Below are 16,705 nucleotides of genomic sequence, written 5' to 3' on the forward strand. Positions count from 1 at the left end.
GCTGGATCCTTTTGGATTAAAAATGCATATCATCTATATGCATGTAAATATAATGAGATCTGAATGTGTGGATAGGCATGAATCAAAGAAGGTACTATGATTTAATAGATGTACAACAGATCCTTGGCATGTGCAGATTTTATGTTTGTAGTATTACCTGCCCAAGAGTGACTCTTGTGACTTTGCGGTAGTTCTTGTAAATTTGCTCTGGTGTGACTTTGAATCAGCCTGACGATAGGAGCATTCCCACAGCTGGTGTGTAAGCCTGTCTGACCACCCTGTGTCTGTATTTCTTTACTCACTACATAGGTGTTAATGTTTGCAAACAGCCTAAAGTAGTCACTTAAATATTTGTGGCATTTTATGGGAGAAATCACATGTGTAATGAAAAATACAGACTTGGAGTCACTCCCATATGAAGGCTGAATCTTTCACCACTGTCAGATTTCAGCAGGCTTGCAAGACGAGATTGGGCACTCCTGTCTGATTCTATTTAAGCGAAGTCCCCATGAAATGCCATGCCCCATTTGTTGAAATTTTTCTTCACAGAATACTGCAATTTTTCTTTCTTTTCCAGATACTATGCTATCTTAATGATATTCATTAGTATTGCTTAATAAACCAAAGAGAAAATCTTTACTCTTAGAAGTTTAATAAATTATTCATTTTCAGATACTTTCCATTTTAAAGTTCTATGAAGGAGGAATGAAGGACTTTTACCTGAAGATTCTTGATCAGATACAACTGACTCTCAGTCATAGAGGGCTAGAGTATTTCTCAGGGATTATTCAGGTTCATGGTGCCACTTCTTTCTTCTTAGTGTAAAAGAGCAGTGTTGTGAATATCTTTTAAATTTTAGTAGTAAGTGTGTGGGTGTTTATTTATTTATTTATTTTCCTGGATAATTATTTATTATTGAAGGGTAGTTGACACACAGTATTACATTAGTTTCAGGTGTACAACACAGTGATTCAACATTTATATACATGAAAATTCTAGGTACCAGCTATCACCATACCAAGTTGTTACAATGTTTTGACTATATTCCTTATGCTATACATTATTTTACAATTGGAAGTGTGTTTATATATATATATATATATATATATTTTTTTTGTGAGGGCATCTCTCATATTTATTGATCAAATGGTTGTTAACAACAATAAAATTCTGTATAGGGGGGTCAATACTCAATGCACAATCATTAATCTACTGTGTGGGTGTTTATTACATTCTAAGTATGTTTTAAATATTTCATAATCAAAACATTCTGAGTGAAGGCCATACAAGTTGTTCTCCGTTCTCTTTCCATTATCATAGGGTTTCTCAGCCCTTGGCACTACTGACCTTTTGGGCCAGATATTTCTTTGTTGCTGAGAGCTGGCCTATAAATTGTAAGATCCTTGGCCTCTATCCACTAGATGTCAGTATCTTATGTTCTGTTATTTCTCTTCCCATAGTCACTACTTTCTTTGGGCCCTCATCATCTCTCACCTAGACCCCATGTCAATCCCTGAGCTAGCCCATGAATCCAATATCCTGCATTGTTAATATACCCTCCATGTGTCATGCAAAGAATCACACCTATAACTGACTTTGTACTGTATGCCATGCAAATTTTGAGTGCTTTCATTTGTCAATGCTGTCTGACATCATGAAACTGAGAAACAGAGAAGTGTCTTGCCTCCAATGACACTGCTAGTGACTATAAGATTAAAATTTAGATATCTGCTTAACTGCAAAGTTGTGATTTTTATGTTATCACAGTACCTAAACATAACATCTTCCTAAAACATGAGTGGAACTTGTTCCATCCTTTTTGTGATTTCACTGGTTTCCCAGTGCATACCTCAGGTAGAATGATCCATCCATTCCTTTCAGCATCCTGATCCTGTAAGTGTTTCCATGTACACTGTATTCTTACCTCACTGGACAGCAACAATTTCCCCAAACTTACCATGCATATTCAGGTTTTTATGCCTTTGCCCAGGCTGTTTCCTTAACCTGAAATACACTTTCCATTTCTTTTTTTCTCTAGAAGAAAAAACTTGGATCACTTTTCAAAACTTAGCTTAAGTGTGTTTTTTTTTTCCAGTAAAACCTTTCCTAATATGCCCAGAAATTTTCTTCTTCACCCCCATACCGCAGAGCTTGTTGCATACAGCTTTGACATCATTCTGTTTTACTGGGTACTTTTCTATATATTTGTAAATACCTGGAAGGCAGGGATCACTCCTTATTTATGCTCTGCCCCATTCAAAAAAGATTGAGAGAACTAAAGGCTGCCTCTTTTTAGTTCTGTATTTCCTAGAACACATCACATAGGGGTTTTTAGAAAACACACACACACACACATACACCCTGCAATGAAAGTTGGCTGAATATATGGATAAATGAATGAGAGAATGCATGACAAAAATATTTATTATTTTTTGCCCTATTGGCATTATAGGAAGTTTGGAAAATACAAAGAAAAAATAAGTGGGGGCGGAGCCAAGATGGCGGCGTGAGTAGATCAGTGGAAATCTCCTCCCAAAACCACATATATCTGAAAATATAACAAAGACAACTCTTCCTAGAATAAAGACCAGAGGACACAGGACAACATCCAGACCACATCCACACCTGTGAGAACCCAGCGCCTGGCAAAGGGGGTAAGATGCAATCCCTGGCCCGGCGGGACCTGAGCGCCCCTCCCACCAGCTCCTGGCAGGAGGAGAGGAGTTGGAGCGGGGAGGGAGAGGGAGCCCAGGACTGCTGAACAACCAGCCCCAGCCTTCCGGACCAGAGCGCAGACACAGTGCATGCATGGGTTCCTGGATACTAGGGAAACAGGCCAGCAAGACCGGTGACCAGGTACCGAAGGCGGGCGCCTGAGGACAAAAGAAAAGCGAGCGGCCACTTTTTGTTGTTGTTGTTTTGTATTGGCGGGTGCTTTTTGGAAGTCTTAAAGGGACAGGGACCCCAACACTAGGGAAACAGGGTTACAAGACCGGTGAGCGGGTACCAGAGGCCGGTGCACTGGAGAACAAAAGAAAAGTGAGTGGCCTTTTTTTAAATTTTTTCTTTCTTTTTTTATTTATTTTCAATTTTTTTTTGTTGTTGTTGTTGTTGTTTTGTTTTGGCGAGTGCTTTTTGGAAGTCTTAAAGGGGTAGGGCGGGACACTTAGTCCAGAGGTAGGGAATTCGGGGATCTCTGGGCACTCTAACCCCCTGGGCAGCAGGGAGCACGGAGGCCCCTTATGGAGATAAATAGACTCCAGGCCGCTCCCCCTCCAATACTGCTCCACCATTTTGGAGTAGCTGCCCGAGCCAGGCCACGCCCACAGCAACAGTGGAGATAAACTCCATAGCAGCCATGAAGGAAGCAGAAGCCCTGTCTGCGTACAGCTGCACAGCACAAGCCACTAGAGGTCGCTGTTCTCCCAGGAGAGGAGGGCCACAAACCAACAAGAAAGGAAGTCCTTCCAGCCGTCACTTGTCCCATCTCTGCAAACTATTCCTATCACCATGAAAAGGCAAAGCTACAGGCAGACAAAGATCACAGAGACAACACCAGAGAAGGAGAGAGACCTAACCAGTCTTCCTGACAAAGAATTCAAAATAAAAATCATAAACATGCTGACAGAGATGCAGAGAAATACGCAAGAGAAATGGGATGAAGTCCAGAGGGAGATCACAGATGCCAGAAAGGAGATTACAGAAATGAAACAAACTCTGGAAGGGTTTATAAGCAGAATGGATAGGATGCAAGAGGCCATTGATGGAATTGAAACCAGAGAACAGGAACGCATAGAAGCTGACATAGAGAGAGATAAAAGGATCTCCAGGAATGAAACAATGTTAAGAGAACTGTGTGACCAATCCAAAAGGAACAATATCCGTATTATAGGGGTTCCAGAAGAAGAAGAGGAAAAGAGATGGAAAGTATCTTAGAAGAAATAATTGCTGAAAACTTCCCCAAACTGGGGGAGGAAATAATCGAACAGACCATGGAAATACACAGAACCCCCAACAGAAAGGATCCAAGAAGGACAACACCAAGACACATAATAATTAAAATGGCAAAGATCAAGGACAAAGAAAGAGTTTTAAAGGCAGCTAGAGAGAAAAAGGTCACCTATAAAGGAAAACCCATCAGGCTAACGTCAGACTTCTCAACAGAAACCCTACAGGCCAGAAGAGAATGGCATGATATATTTAATTCAATGAAACAGAAGGGCCTTGAACCAAGGATACTGTATCCAGCACGACTATCATTTAAATATGATGGTGGGATTAAACAATTCCCAGACAAACAAAAGCTGAGGGAATTTGCTTCCCACAAACCACCTCTACAGGGCATCCTACAGGGACTGCTCTAGATGGGAGCACTCCTAAAAAAGAGCACAGAACAAAACACCTAACATATGAAGAATGGAGGCGGAGGAATAAGAAGGGAGAGAAGAAAAGAATCTCCAAACAGTGTATATAACAGCTCAATAAGCGAGCTAACTTAGGCAGTAAGATACTAAAGAGGCTAACCTTGAACCTTTGGTAACCACGAATTTAAAGCCTGCAATGGCAATAAGTACATATCTTTCAATAGTCACCCTAAATGTTAATGGACTTAATGCACCAATCAAAAGACACAGAGTAATAGAATGGATATAAAAGCAAGACCCATCTATATTCTGCTTACAAGAAACTCACCTCAAACCCAAAGACATGTACAGACTAAAAGTCAACGGATGAAAAAACATATTTCAGGCAAACAACAGCGAGAAGAAAGCAGGGATTGCAGTACTAATATCAGACAAAATAGACTTCAAAACAAAGAAAGTAACAAGAGATAAAGAAGGACACTACATAATGATAAAGGGCTCAGTCCAACAAGAGGATATAACCATTCTAAATATATATGCACCCAACACAGGAGCACCAGCATATGTGAAACAAATACTAACAGAACTAAAGGGGGAAATAGACTGCAATGCATTCATTTTAGGAGACTTCAACACACCACTCACCCTAAAGGATAGATCCACCGGGCAGAAAATAAGTAAGGACACGGAAGCACTGAACAACACAGTAGAACAGATGGACCTAATAGACATCTATAGAACTCTACATCCAAAAGCAACAGGATACACATTCTTCTCAAGTGTACATGGAACATTCTCCAAAATAGACCACATACTAGCCCTTAAAAAGAGCCTCAGCAAAATTCAAAATATTGAAATTCTACCAACCAATTTTTCAGACCACAAAGGTATAAAACTAGAAATAAATTGTACAAAGAAAGCAAAAAGGCTCACAAGCACATGGAGGCTTAACATGCTCCTAAATAATCAATGGATCAATGAACAAATTAAAATAGTGATCAAGGAATATATAGAAACAAATGAAAACAACAACACTAAGCCCCAACTTCTGTGGGACACAGCGAAAGCAGTCTTAAGAGAAAAGTATATAGCAATCCAGGCACACTTGAAGAAGGAAGAACAATCCCAAATGAATAGTCTAACATCACAATTATCGAAACTGGAAAAAGAAGAACAAACGAGGTCTAAAGTCAGCAGAAGGAGGGACATAATAAAGATCAGAGAAGAAATAAACAAAATTGAGAAGAATGAAACAATAGCAACAATCAGTGAAACCAAGAGCTGGTTCTTAGAGAAAATAAACAAAATAGATAAGCCTCTAGCCAAACTTATTAAGAGAAAAAGAGAATCAACACAAATCAACAGAATCAGAAATGAGAACGGAAAAATCATGACAGACTCCACAGAAATACAAAGAATTATTAAAGACTACTATGAAAACCTATATGCCAACAAGCTGGAAAACCTGGAAGAAATGTACAACTTCCTAGAAAAATACACCCTTCCAAGACTGACCAAGGAAGAAACACAAAAGTTAAACAAACCAATTACGAGCAAAGAAATTGAAACGGTAATCAAAAAACTACCCAAGAACAAAACCCCTGGGCCAGATGGATTTACCTCGGAATTTTATCAGACACACAGAGAAGATATAATACCCATTCTCCTTAAAGTTTTCCAAAAAATAGAAGAAGAGGGAATACTCCCAAACTCATTCTATGAAGCCAACATCACCCTAATACCAAAACCAGGCAAAGACCCCACCAAAAAAGAAAATTACAGACCAATATCCCTGATAAATGTAGATGCAAAAATACTTAATAAAATATTAGCAAACCGAATTCAAAAGTATGTTCAAAAGGATCATACACCATGACCAAGTGGGATTCATCCCAGGGATGCAAGGATGGTACAACATTAGAAAATCCATCAACATCATCCACCACATCAACAAAAAGAAAGACAAAAACCACATGATCATCTCCATAGATGCTGAAAAAGCATTTGACACACTTCAACATCCATTCATGATAAAAACTCTCAGCAAAATGGGAATAGAGGGCAAGTACCTCAACATAATAAAGGCCATATATGATAAACCCACAGCCAACATGATACTGAACAGCGAGAAGCTGAAAGCTTTTCCTCTGAGATTGGGAACTTGACAGGGATGCCCACTCTCCCCACTGCTATTTAACATAGTACTAGAGGTCCTAGCCACGGCAATCAGACAAAACAAAGAAATACAAGGAATCCAGATTGGTAAAGAAGAAGTTAAACTGTCACTATTTGCAGATGACATGATATTGTACATAAAAAACCCTAAAGACTCCACCCCAAAACTACTAGAACTGATATAGGAATACAGCAAAGTTGCAGGATACAAAATTAACACACAGAAATCTGTAGCTTTCCTATACACTAACAATGAACCAATAGAAAGAGAAATCAGGAAAACAATTCCATTCACAATTGCATCAAAAAGAATAAAATACCTAGGAATAAATCTAATCAAAGAACTGAAAGACCTATACTCTGAAAGCTACAAGTCATTCTTAAGAGAAATTAAAGGGGACACTAACAAATGGAAACTCATCCCATGCTCATGGCTAGGAAGAATTAATATAGTCAAAATGGCCATCCTGCCCAAAGCAATATACAGATTTGATGCAATCCCTATCAAATTACCAGGAACATTCTTCAATGAACTGGAACAAATAATTCAAAAATTCATATGGAAACACCAAAGACCCCGAATAGCCAAAGCAATCCTGAGAAAGAAGAATAAAGTAGGGGGGATCTCACTCCCCAACTTCAAGCTCTACTATAAAGCCATAGTAATCAAGACAATTTGGTACTGGCACAAGAACAGAGCCACAGACCAGTGGAACAGACTAGAGACTCCAGACATTAATCCAAACATATATGGTCAATTAATATTTGATAAAGGAGCCATGGACATACAATGGCGAAATGACAGTGTCTTCAACAGATGGTGCTGGCAAAACTGGACAGCTACATGTAGGAGAATGAAACTGGACCATTGTCTAACCCCATATACAAAAGTAAATTCAAAATGGATCAAAGACCTGAATGTAAGTCATGAAACCATTAAACTCTTGGAAAAAAACATAGGCGAAAACCTCTTAGACATAAACATGAGTGACCTCTTCTTGAACATATCTCCCCAGGCATGGAAAACAACAGCAAAAATGAACAAGTGGGACTATATTAAGCTGAAAAGCTTCTGTACAGCAAAAGACACCATCAATAGAACAAAAACGAATCCTACCGTATGGGAGAATATATTTGTAAATGACAGATCCAATAAAGGCTTGACTTCCAAAATATATAAAGAGCTCACACGCCTCAACAAACAAAAAACAAATAATCCAATTAAAAAATGGGCAAAGGAACTGAACAGACAGTTCTCCAAAAAAGAAATACAGATGGCCAACAGACACATGAAAATATGCTCCACATCGCTAATTATCAGAGAAATGCAAATTAAAACTACAATGAGGTATCACCTCACACCAGTAAGGATGGCTGCCATCCAAAAGACAAACAACAACAAATGTTGGCGAGGCTGTGGAGAAAGGGGAACCCTCTACACTGCTGGTGGGAATGTAAATTAGTTCAGCCATTGTGGAAAGCAGTATGGAGGTTCATCAAAATGCTCAAAACAGACTTACCATTTGACCCAGGAATTCCACTCAGGAATTTACCCTAAGAACGCAGCAATCAAGTTTGAGAAAGACAGATGCACCCCTATGTTTATCAGAGCACTATTTACAATAGCCAAGAATTGGAAGCAACCTAAATGTCCATCAATAGATGAATGGATAAAGAAGATGTGGTACATATACACAATAGAATACTACTCAACCATAAGAAGAGGGCAAATCCTACCATTTGCAGCAACATGGATGGAGCTGGAGGGTATTATGCTCAGTGAAATAAGCCAAGTGGAGAAAGAGAAATACCAAATGATTTCACTCATCTGTGGAGTATAAGAACAAAGGAAAAACTGAAGGAACAAAACAGCAGCAGAATCACAGAACCTAAGAATGGACTAACAGGTACCAAAGGAAAAGGGACTGGGGAGGATGGGTGGGTATGGAGGGATAAGGGGGGGGAAGAAGAAGGGGGGTATTAAGATTAGCATGCATGGGTGGGTGGGAGAAAGGGGAGGGCTGTACAACACAGAGAAGACAAGTAGTGATTCTACAACATTTTGCTATGCTGATGGACAGTGACTGTAAAGGGGTTTATAGGGAGGACCTGGTATAGGGGAGAGTCTAGTAAACATAATATTCTTCATGTAAGTGTAGATTAATGATAACAAAAAAAAAAGAAAGAAAGAAAAGGGGGATTACTCCCTTATAGGATAAAACTAACTGTAAATCAACGATTAATGCATGCTTTAAATATCCTTAATTTTGATCACTTAAAGGGTGTCAGATGATCAGCTATGGAGGTACATTTTTCTGATGATATTCCTTTCTCTTAAAAAAAAAAAAAATCAGTTCCTGTGTGGTGACCTCCAATGAGTTCTACACAATGGTATAAAGGGCATATCAAAGTGTGGGCAAAGGGTCTGTTTGTGTTTATACAGAGGATCAAAGGCTAATTTGGCTACCCAGAAAATGAACTAAGATACGATATGAAGAAGAACTTCCAATATCAGCACTCTCTGGAAGAGTCATACCAGAAGATGATCATCAAAAAACCTCAACAAAGATACAGGCGATGCTGCAGTTGTAGCTGCATTCATCCCACTTGTTCCTGGACTTGCCATGTGAATGAAGAAGGAGATATCTAAGCTGGCCTGTGCATACAGTAAAACAACAAATTTGACTGGATCTATACTGTTGGAACTCAACCAAGAATTAGGAGAAGTGCAAGTTGTAGCGCTCCAAAGTCTTACAACTACAGACTATCTACTGTTAAAAGAACATATGGGATGTGAACAGTCCCCAGGAAAGGGTTGTTTTAATTTGTCTGATTTCTCTCAGACTGTTCAAGTTCAGTTGGACAATATCCACCATATCATAGATAAGTTTTCACAAATGCCTAAGGTACCTAACTGGTTTTCTTGGTTTCACTGGAGATGGCTGGTAATTATAGGTCTGCTTTGGTTATGTAACTGTATTCCTATTATGTTAATGTGTGTACGCAATTTAATTAGTAGTTTAAAACCTATACATGCTGAAGTTACTCTACAAGAAGATATGTCATAGAAATAATCAATCTTCCCATGTTTTCTTCTGTCTGCTACTCCTATAGCTTTTCTTCTTCCTCCCTAATTACAACCCTTAAATAGAATTCGTGCCTCAAATCGAATTTACCGAGTATCATAATTCTTCCAAGTGGTAAAGATACATCAAGACAAATATTGGGCATAAAAGCCACAGGGCATAAATCTGCAAAGAAGTAAAAAGCTAACCTTTTCAAACAGTAAGGCTTCTCTCTCACTTACCAACTTTTCATTTCCCTGTATGGCCCCGGAAGATGACTGGTTAGCCAGAGATGGGTAAGATTCCTCAAGGGAGGAACAACCTAAGACAGGCACAGTCGCAGGGGGGTCATCAGGTGAGAAATTGGGGAGCAACAGAGGTGAGGCTTAGAACCTCACGCCCCCTGTTTTGAGAAAAATCGTCTGCATCCGTGGATGTTTTATTGCCCTTGTCTAGCTTGGATTAACACTTAGTTTACAGGCACACACCTGATCATCTACATTTGCTCTCTTACAGCAGTAAACTATGTTTTCTACCTTTATCTTGCATCTACCTACCACTTCAGCATTTTATTAAAAATAATAATAATAATAGTAAGGGAGAAATGTGGGATTCACATATAAATCAAGTATAAAAATAAAACGAATATTCATATTTGATCTGATTGTTTATAGTTCATAATGCGTGATCAAAACCGAAAGTTTCTGTGATGACTGCCCTCGCACTGTTCACCATGTAAGAACTTATTCACTATGTAAGAATTTGTTCACCATGTAAGAACTTGTTCGTTATGCTTCAGAAGATTGGAGACTGACGAGAATTAGGCTTGGGGTGGATTAATGATTGTGCATTGAGCATTGACTCCCCTATACAGAATTTTATTGTTGTTAACAACCATTTGATCAATAAATATGAGAGATGCCCTCTCAAAAAAAAAAAATAAGTAATTCATATTCCCACCACATAGATTTTGGAAAGTATCCCTTTGATTAGTTGATGTTGAGAAATGGCTTAGGTGTCACTTGATAAAGAGAAGACCTAATGGGCAGAAGGCCACAGCTACACAGATCTCTGTCTTCTCAGAGAAATACATTTGTGTCAGGTAAGGCAGCACACGGTAAGGGACTATATAGGCATTTTTATGCATAGGTATAAAATTCAAAAGCTACAAACGGGTATGTAGAGAAAAGTCAATCTCCCTCCATGCTTGCTTTTCAGCCACCTGATTCCCCTTCTGAGAGGCAGCCATGGTTACCAATTGATTTTACAGATTTTAAAAGATGATTATCCCAAATAATACTTATTTGGAAAAATAATTTTTATAGATTATTCTTATGCCTTAGACAAAAGCTGCTATTAAAAAATTGAGTATCTAAATAATAACTCCAACTTAGCTAGAATTAACAGTAAATTGATTTTGTGAGCTAGCAATTATTTTTAAACCCAGGTGAATGAGTAGCCTTGAGGTTGCAGTAAATATGCTGTATTTGTCCATTGTAGTGGGTTTTGCTTCCTAGTGACTTACAGTAGGGCTTCTGGAGAAAGACCTTGTAACCATGCAATATGATATCTTCAAACCGGTCCCCAAATCATTTCTTCATTTTCCAAATCAGCTCTTGCTCATGTGTGTCTATTTTAATCTTTTGAATTCCTCAAAGCTGTGTCACTTTCTTCCCTGCTGTTAGCAGATGATCTTGTCTCTTCTTCACCGACAAGAAGAAATCACCAAGGTTTTCAGATGCACTTGTGTGAATTTTGGAAGTAGCCAAGTGAGCCCCAGTGGGAGAAGTTTTGGAAGGAAGGTCTTGTGGTCTATTTTATATGGAAGTAAATGTCCTGAGGTGTGGATCTATATTGATTTGTGGGCAGAGCTAAGTTGAGTCATGGAAAAAATAAGACTGAAAGATTGTGACAAGGGGATATGGAGAGAGAAGTGCATGGAAGGACATCTTTAGATTGTGTTCAGGGTATGGGAATAACTGTGTCCCATGTGGACGTTTGTCAATAGCTCCTGCAGAGGAGAGTCTCATATTACAAAAACAGTTTTTCCACAGGCATCTATGTGTTTGTTCAATAGGCTCATTAAAAATGTCTCCGTAGTGGCAGGGAAGGAGATTACTCATAGGGCCAGCACCAACTTGCCCCACTGGGGCTGACTTAGCTGCTTCAACTCCTTAGTGCCTGTCTTACCTGTGGCAGTGACCATGCCCAGGTCCTCATGGAGTCCCGGGATATCAACCAACTGTCAAGGGGCAGTTTGATTCCATAGGTCTCTTTCCATTGGGGAGAGGGCAGCAGTTTTCCTCACTGTAAACATATATTGACTACAGATATAGGTTTACTTTACCTGCATGACAAATCCATACCTGCATCATTATAGTCCTATTAAGGGCCTGACTCATTGGTATGGTATCCCGTTAACCGTTGTTTCTGGCTGGAGAATTTGTTTATTGGTAAATGAGGTAAAGCACTGAGCTAATGCTGTTGAGAGTCACTGATCTTACCATGTGTTCCATCACCCAAAAGTGGATGGGCTTTTAGACAGATGGTCCTTTGGGAAAAACACCACCTTGTGAAGTTGTAATGCTATCAGTCAGGATGCAGTGAATGTGTATCTTCCATGGTCGCAATACACGGGTTCCGAAACCAATGAATGTGAAGTAGGAGTGACACCTCCCACTAATGAACCTGAAGACCCACTCCCAAAATATTTGCTTCCTATCCCTGCAACTTTTAACTTGGCTGGTCTACAGTCTTATCATCCAAGGGAGGAATGAGCTCATCAGGAAACACAAAAGTAGTTGCACTGAACTGGAGTTGGGAACTGATACTTGTCCTTTTTGGAGTCCTCACACTTGGTGAACAAGGCGGGCAGATGGGTGCGGGGGTTACATGGATTGGCTGGATTGCTTGCTTTTTTATTAAAGGGGAAATAGGTTTTCTACCACACAACAAAGGCAAGGAGGGGCATATATGGAGCCTAGAGCATCCATGTCTGCTACTACTTCCATGCCCAGTGGCAAAAATCAATGGAAAGCCTCAGGAATCTCTATGACAGTGTCATAAAAGGCTCAGACCTTTTAGGAAAGAAGGTTTGGGTCATCTCATCAGATAAATGATTTCAATCATTTAAGGTCTGTCAGACAGCAAAGGCAGCATAGGATAAGTAGTGGCAGAAGAAAGTTATAAATGCCAATTACAGCCTCATGGTCCATAGTAATGATTGTTACATTCTTCCTTGCTTCATTCTTTTTATTTGTGGTTATCTTCACACTTTAGCCATAGATTTCAGATATCAATACTGAGTTGTGACTCATACAGGAAGAAAGAACTTTACCCAAAGATAAATGAAGTTATCCTAAGATTCTCTCTTGAAGGAAGAGAATGAGTGTAACTTCTTTTATACAAGAAATAGTTGTATTATGAGAGGCAGAAGCATATTGTTGCAATCTGTGACTTGTGGAAGCCTGGAGAGAAGGATGGACAGGTGCCTAATAGCCAAAGGGATGGACAGAGGCAAATATTAGTAATGGCTCATTTCACACTTTTTCAATCCATTTCTGCATGCCTTCCTGGGCTTTAGAAGCCCTGTATTTCCAAGACTCCCCTGAAGTGTAGCAAGGGTTACTCATGCTTTCTGCCAGGCAGATGCACACCCACTGGACTTGGCAGGCACAAGTGAGCATCCTAAGGCAGAGGCCACACGGTTCATCTGACAAGCACAGATGTAGAGGCTTTTGTTTTTTTCTACAGCAGCTATTGTAGAGGTTCTAGGAACCAGACCCTGGCTCATGGGTGTCAAGCGTCAGGTGGCGACAGCAAGGACATGTCTGCAGGAAAGTCCCCAGGGTGTAATTGGGCACGTCTCCTGGCTGTTTGTCAGTGACTGTGCAACAACTAAGCTTGGTTCCTTGGCCTTCCCAGACACCCTGTAAACTAACAATACCCTGTAATAAATTCCTTTCTGCTTAAACAAGTGAGAGTGTGCTGTGTTGTTTGAAACTAGTACTCTGATTCTAAACTAGCTAATGACAAAGGGAATAGGATTCCCCGATTTGGGAGAGGGGGTGGATATTTGAAAATCAGACACAATAACCACCTCACCCAAGTTCAGTCCTCAGTCACTGAAATTTGGCATCTACCTCCTCTGTTCTTGATCTTGTTAAGGCACTAAGACTTCCCTGACACAATCTCTTGGCAGCATTTGGCCCTGTTGCCCACCTAACACTTTTTTAAAAAGTCTCCTTCTCTTTGGCTTCTGTATACACGGTTTGCTGGTTTCCTTCTTTTACCTTTGCTCCTCCTCAATAATCTTTGAGGGGCCTTCTTTCTCTGCTGCAGATCATTTAAAGATGAGTGTTCCTCAGTGTTGTATGCCACATCTGTTTCTCTTCTTACTCTGCACATTATTCAGGGGTGATTTTAGATTTTCTCTACTCGCATGGCTTTACTTTGTACAATGCTGACTTCCACATGTACCCCTTCAGGACTGTTACATCTCCTGAGCATGACAGCTTTCTGAATATCTACTTAGTCGCTTGTAAGCACTTTAAACACAGGATAGGCAAACCAGAACTCATCGGTTGCCTCCTCAAATTCCCTCAAACTAGCAAACTACTCCTTATTGTATTTCCTCTCCTGGTGAATTTCATCACGATCAACAGGATTGTCCCAGCCAGACACTGGGTGTCAGCCTTCACTCTTCACTCTCCTTTGCTTAGCTAACCGGTCTTCAAGTCCTACCATTTCTATTACCCCAAATATCTCTCCATTCATCTCAGCTGCCTAAGTTTTAGGTGCCATCCTCTCCAGCCTTGCTTACTGCAACAGCTTCCCAACCAGTCTCCCTTCCTCCAATCTTGCCTCCCTTGATTCATTCTTCACCCTGAAGATGAACTAATATATTCAGAACACATATCAATTTATGCCCTTTCTCTGTCCATGGAATTAAATCTCAACCCCCCTCGCGGGGCTCACAGAATCTTCCGAGGCATCTCTGACATCCCTTGTTGCGCTCTTTGCACCCTCTCTGGCACACGTTATAACCAGCCATACTGAACTTTTCTCTGTCTTTGAATATGCCATGCTCTCTTTGGCCTGTGGAACAGCATGCTGTTCCTGCTACAAAAGAAGTGATTGCAACTTAGATATTTTCTTCAGCAAGTATTTCCCTTCTGGGTTGCTGGCCCTGCTTTGCTTTCCAATAGTAGGGGAGTACCTTAGCTTCCTTGTAATACATTTGTGATATGCAGTTGTAACTTCTGATTTACTTTTCTGTCTTGTCCCAGTATATCTCGCTCTATGGAGGCAAAAGCTATGTCTATTTTGTTCACTGTTTGGTCCCATCACCTAGCAGAGTACCTGGCACTCAAATACTCAGATATTTGTGAAATGAGTGAACAATTGACACAATTAATAAGGTAGTATGTGATAGGAAAGTAATCATTAATGTTCATTAATTACTACCTAGGATCATAATTGTAAAAAACTTAGCTGCAGTGAGAGGGGATTGCATAAATCTAAATTGTGGTCAAGCCTCTTTTTCTGTATCAGTGATTATCAGCGGTGTGTTTCTTTATACCATTACCAGCTTACAAAATGTTTTATCGAGGGATGTACAACTTATAATAAAATGTACAAACCTTAAGTCTAAGGCTTGATTGATTTTTTTACAGATGTATACACCTGTGAAACCACTCCTCAGATTAAAGTGTAGAACATCCCCAGCACCCCTGAAGACTTCCTTCCCCTCCCTTCCAGTCAGGATTGTCTCCAAGATCATCATTCTTCTGATTTATAGCACCACAGTTTTGTTTGTTGGAGTCAAGGGGCTTCTTTTACTTAACAGCATGTCGAGATTTGTCCTTTTCCGTTGCTGTATTCATTCCATGTTGAATATGCCACCCTTTATCCTTTCTACTGCCGGAAGACATTTGGGTTGTTTCAAGCTTAATATTACGGATAAGGCTATTATTAATATTCTCATGTATGTCTTTTGGTGGACTTAGCACTAATTTCTGTTGCATTTAGCCAGGAGATTTGCTGGGTCACAGGATGTATATAAGTTTAGCTTAGGTGGATATATTATCAAATATTTTGCCGAAATCATACCAGTTTATACTCCCATCAATAAATGTCAGAGAGTTCCAGTTGTTCCACATCCTTGATATCACTTCATACTATGTTTTATCAACTTAAAAAAATTTACACAATCCTCTGAAGTGAAAACTAAAATTCAAGTTACTATAATACCATAAGAGCATTCAGAAGAGGCTCCCTGAAGTTGGTTAATTTTCAGGCATAAAATAATAAGAGTGGTTAATGTTTATTGAGCATGCACTGTTTGCCAAGCATATTCCAGGTACTTTCTGTAGGCTACCTCATTTAACCATCATTATAGCTCTGTGAAGTAGATATTGTTATCCCTACTTGAGGAATTTATATCATAGAGAGACTTACCATCCAATCATAGACTTTTAAAGAACTGGCTGGAAGAACCTGTCTAGACTAGTTAATGCAACCCCTCATTTTTTGTACTGATCAAAAAAGCCAGCCCAGAAAGCACGTTACATCTTATGAAAGGAAGGTCACACAGTTTGTGAGAGGTAGAATCTGGATTGGAATCCAAGTCGCCAAACTTCTTCTCTAGCATCAATAATGAATCAGCAGCACACAAACTAGATAATACTAATAGTAATCAAAACAAACGTATTTTGAAAAAGTACTTCATACCCTTCAGAATTTAGTTACTATACTTTTGGTTTGTGTAATAGCTTTACCAAGTTCTAAAAAGATTTTAAAAGTGTCAAGCTGTGCCATATAAGAAAAGGATTAATATTTTGTGTTGCCAAAAGCTATACAATTGGGGGAGCTCATTAAGAAAAAGAACATAAAAAAAAAAATCTTGCTTTTACATACACTACCAAAGCATGTGAACACATTGCTGGGGCCTGGTGGTAGCCAGCCTCTCATTATGGAGATCTTCCCCATTATTCTCTATCTTCTGGTATTCATGCCTCTTCCATATTGTCTTGGGGTTGGTCTGCAAGATAGTCGAATACAATAGAATTGATGTGACTTTTGAGGCTTGGTTATAAAATG

The sequence above is a fragment of the Manis pentadactyla genome, chromosome 1 (genome assembly GCF_030020395.1).
Source record: "Manis pentadactyla isolate mManPen7 chromosome 1, mManPen7.hap1, whole genome shotgun sequence".
Classification (NCBI taxonomy): Eukaryota; Metazoa; Chordata; class Mammalia; order Pholidota; family Manidae; genus Manis; species Manis pentadactyla.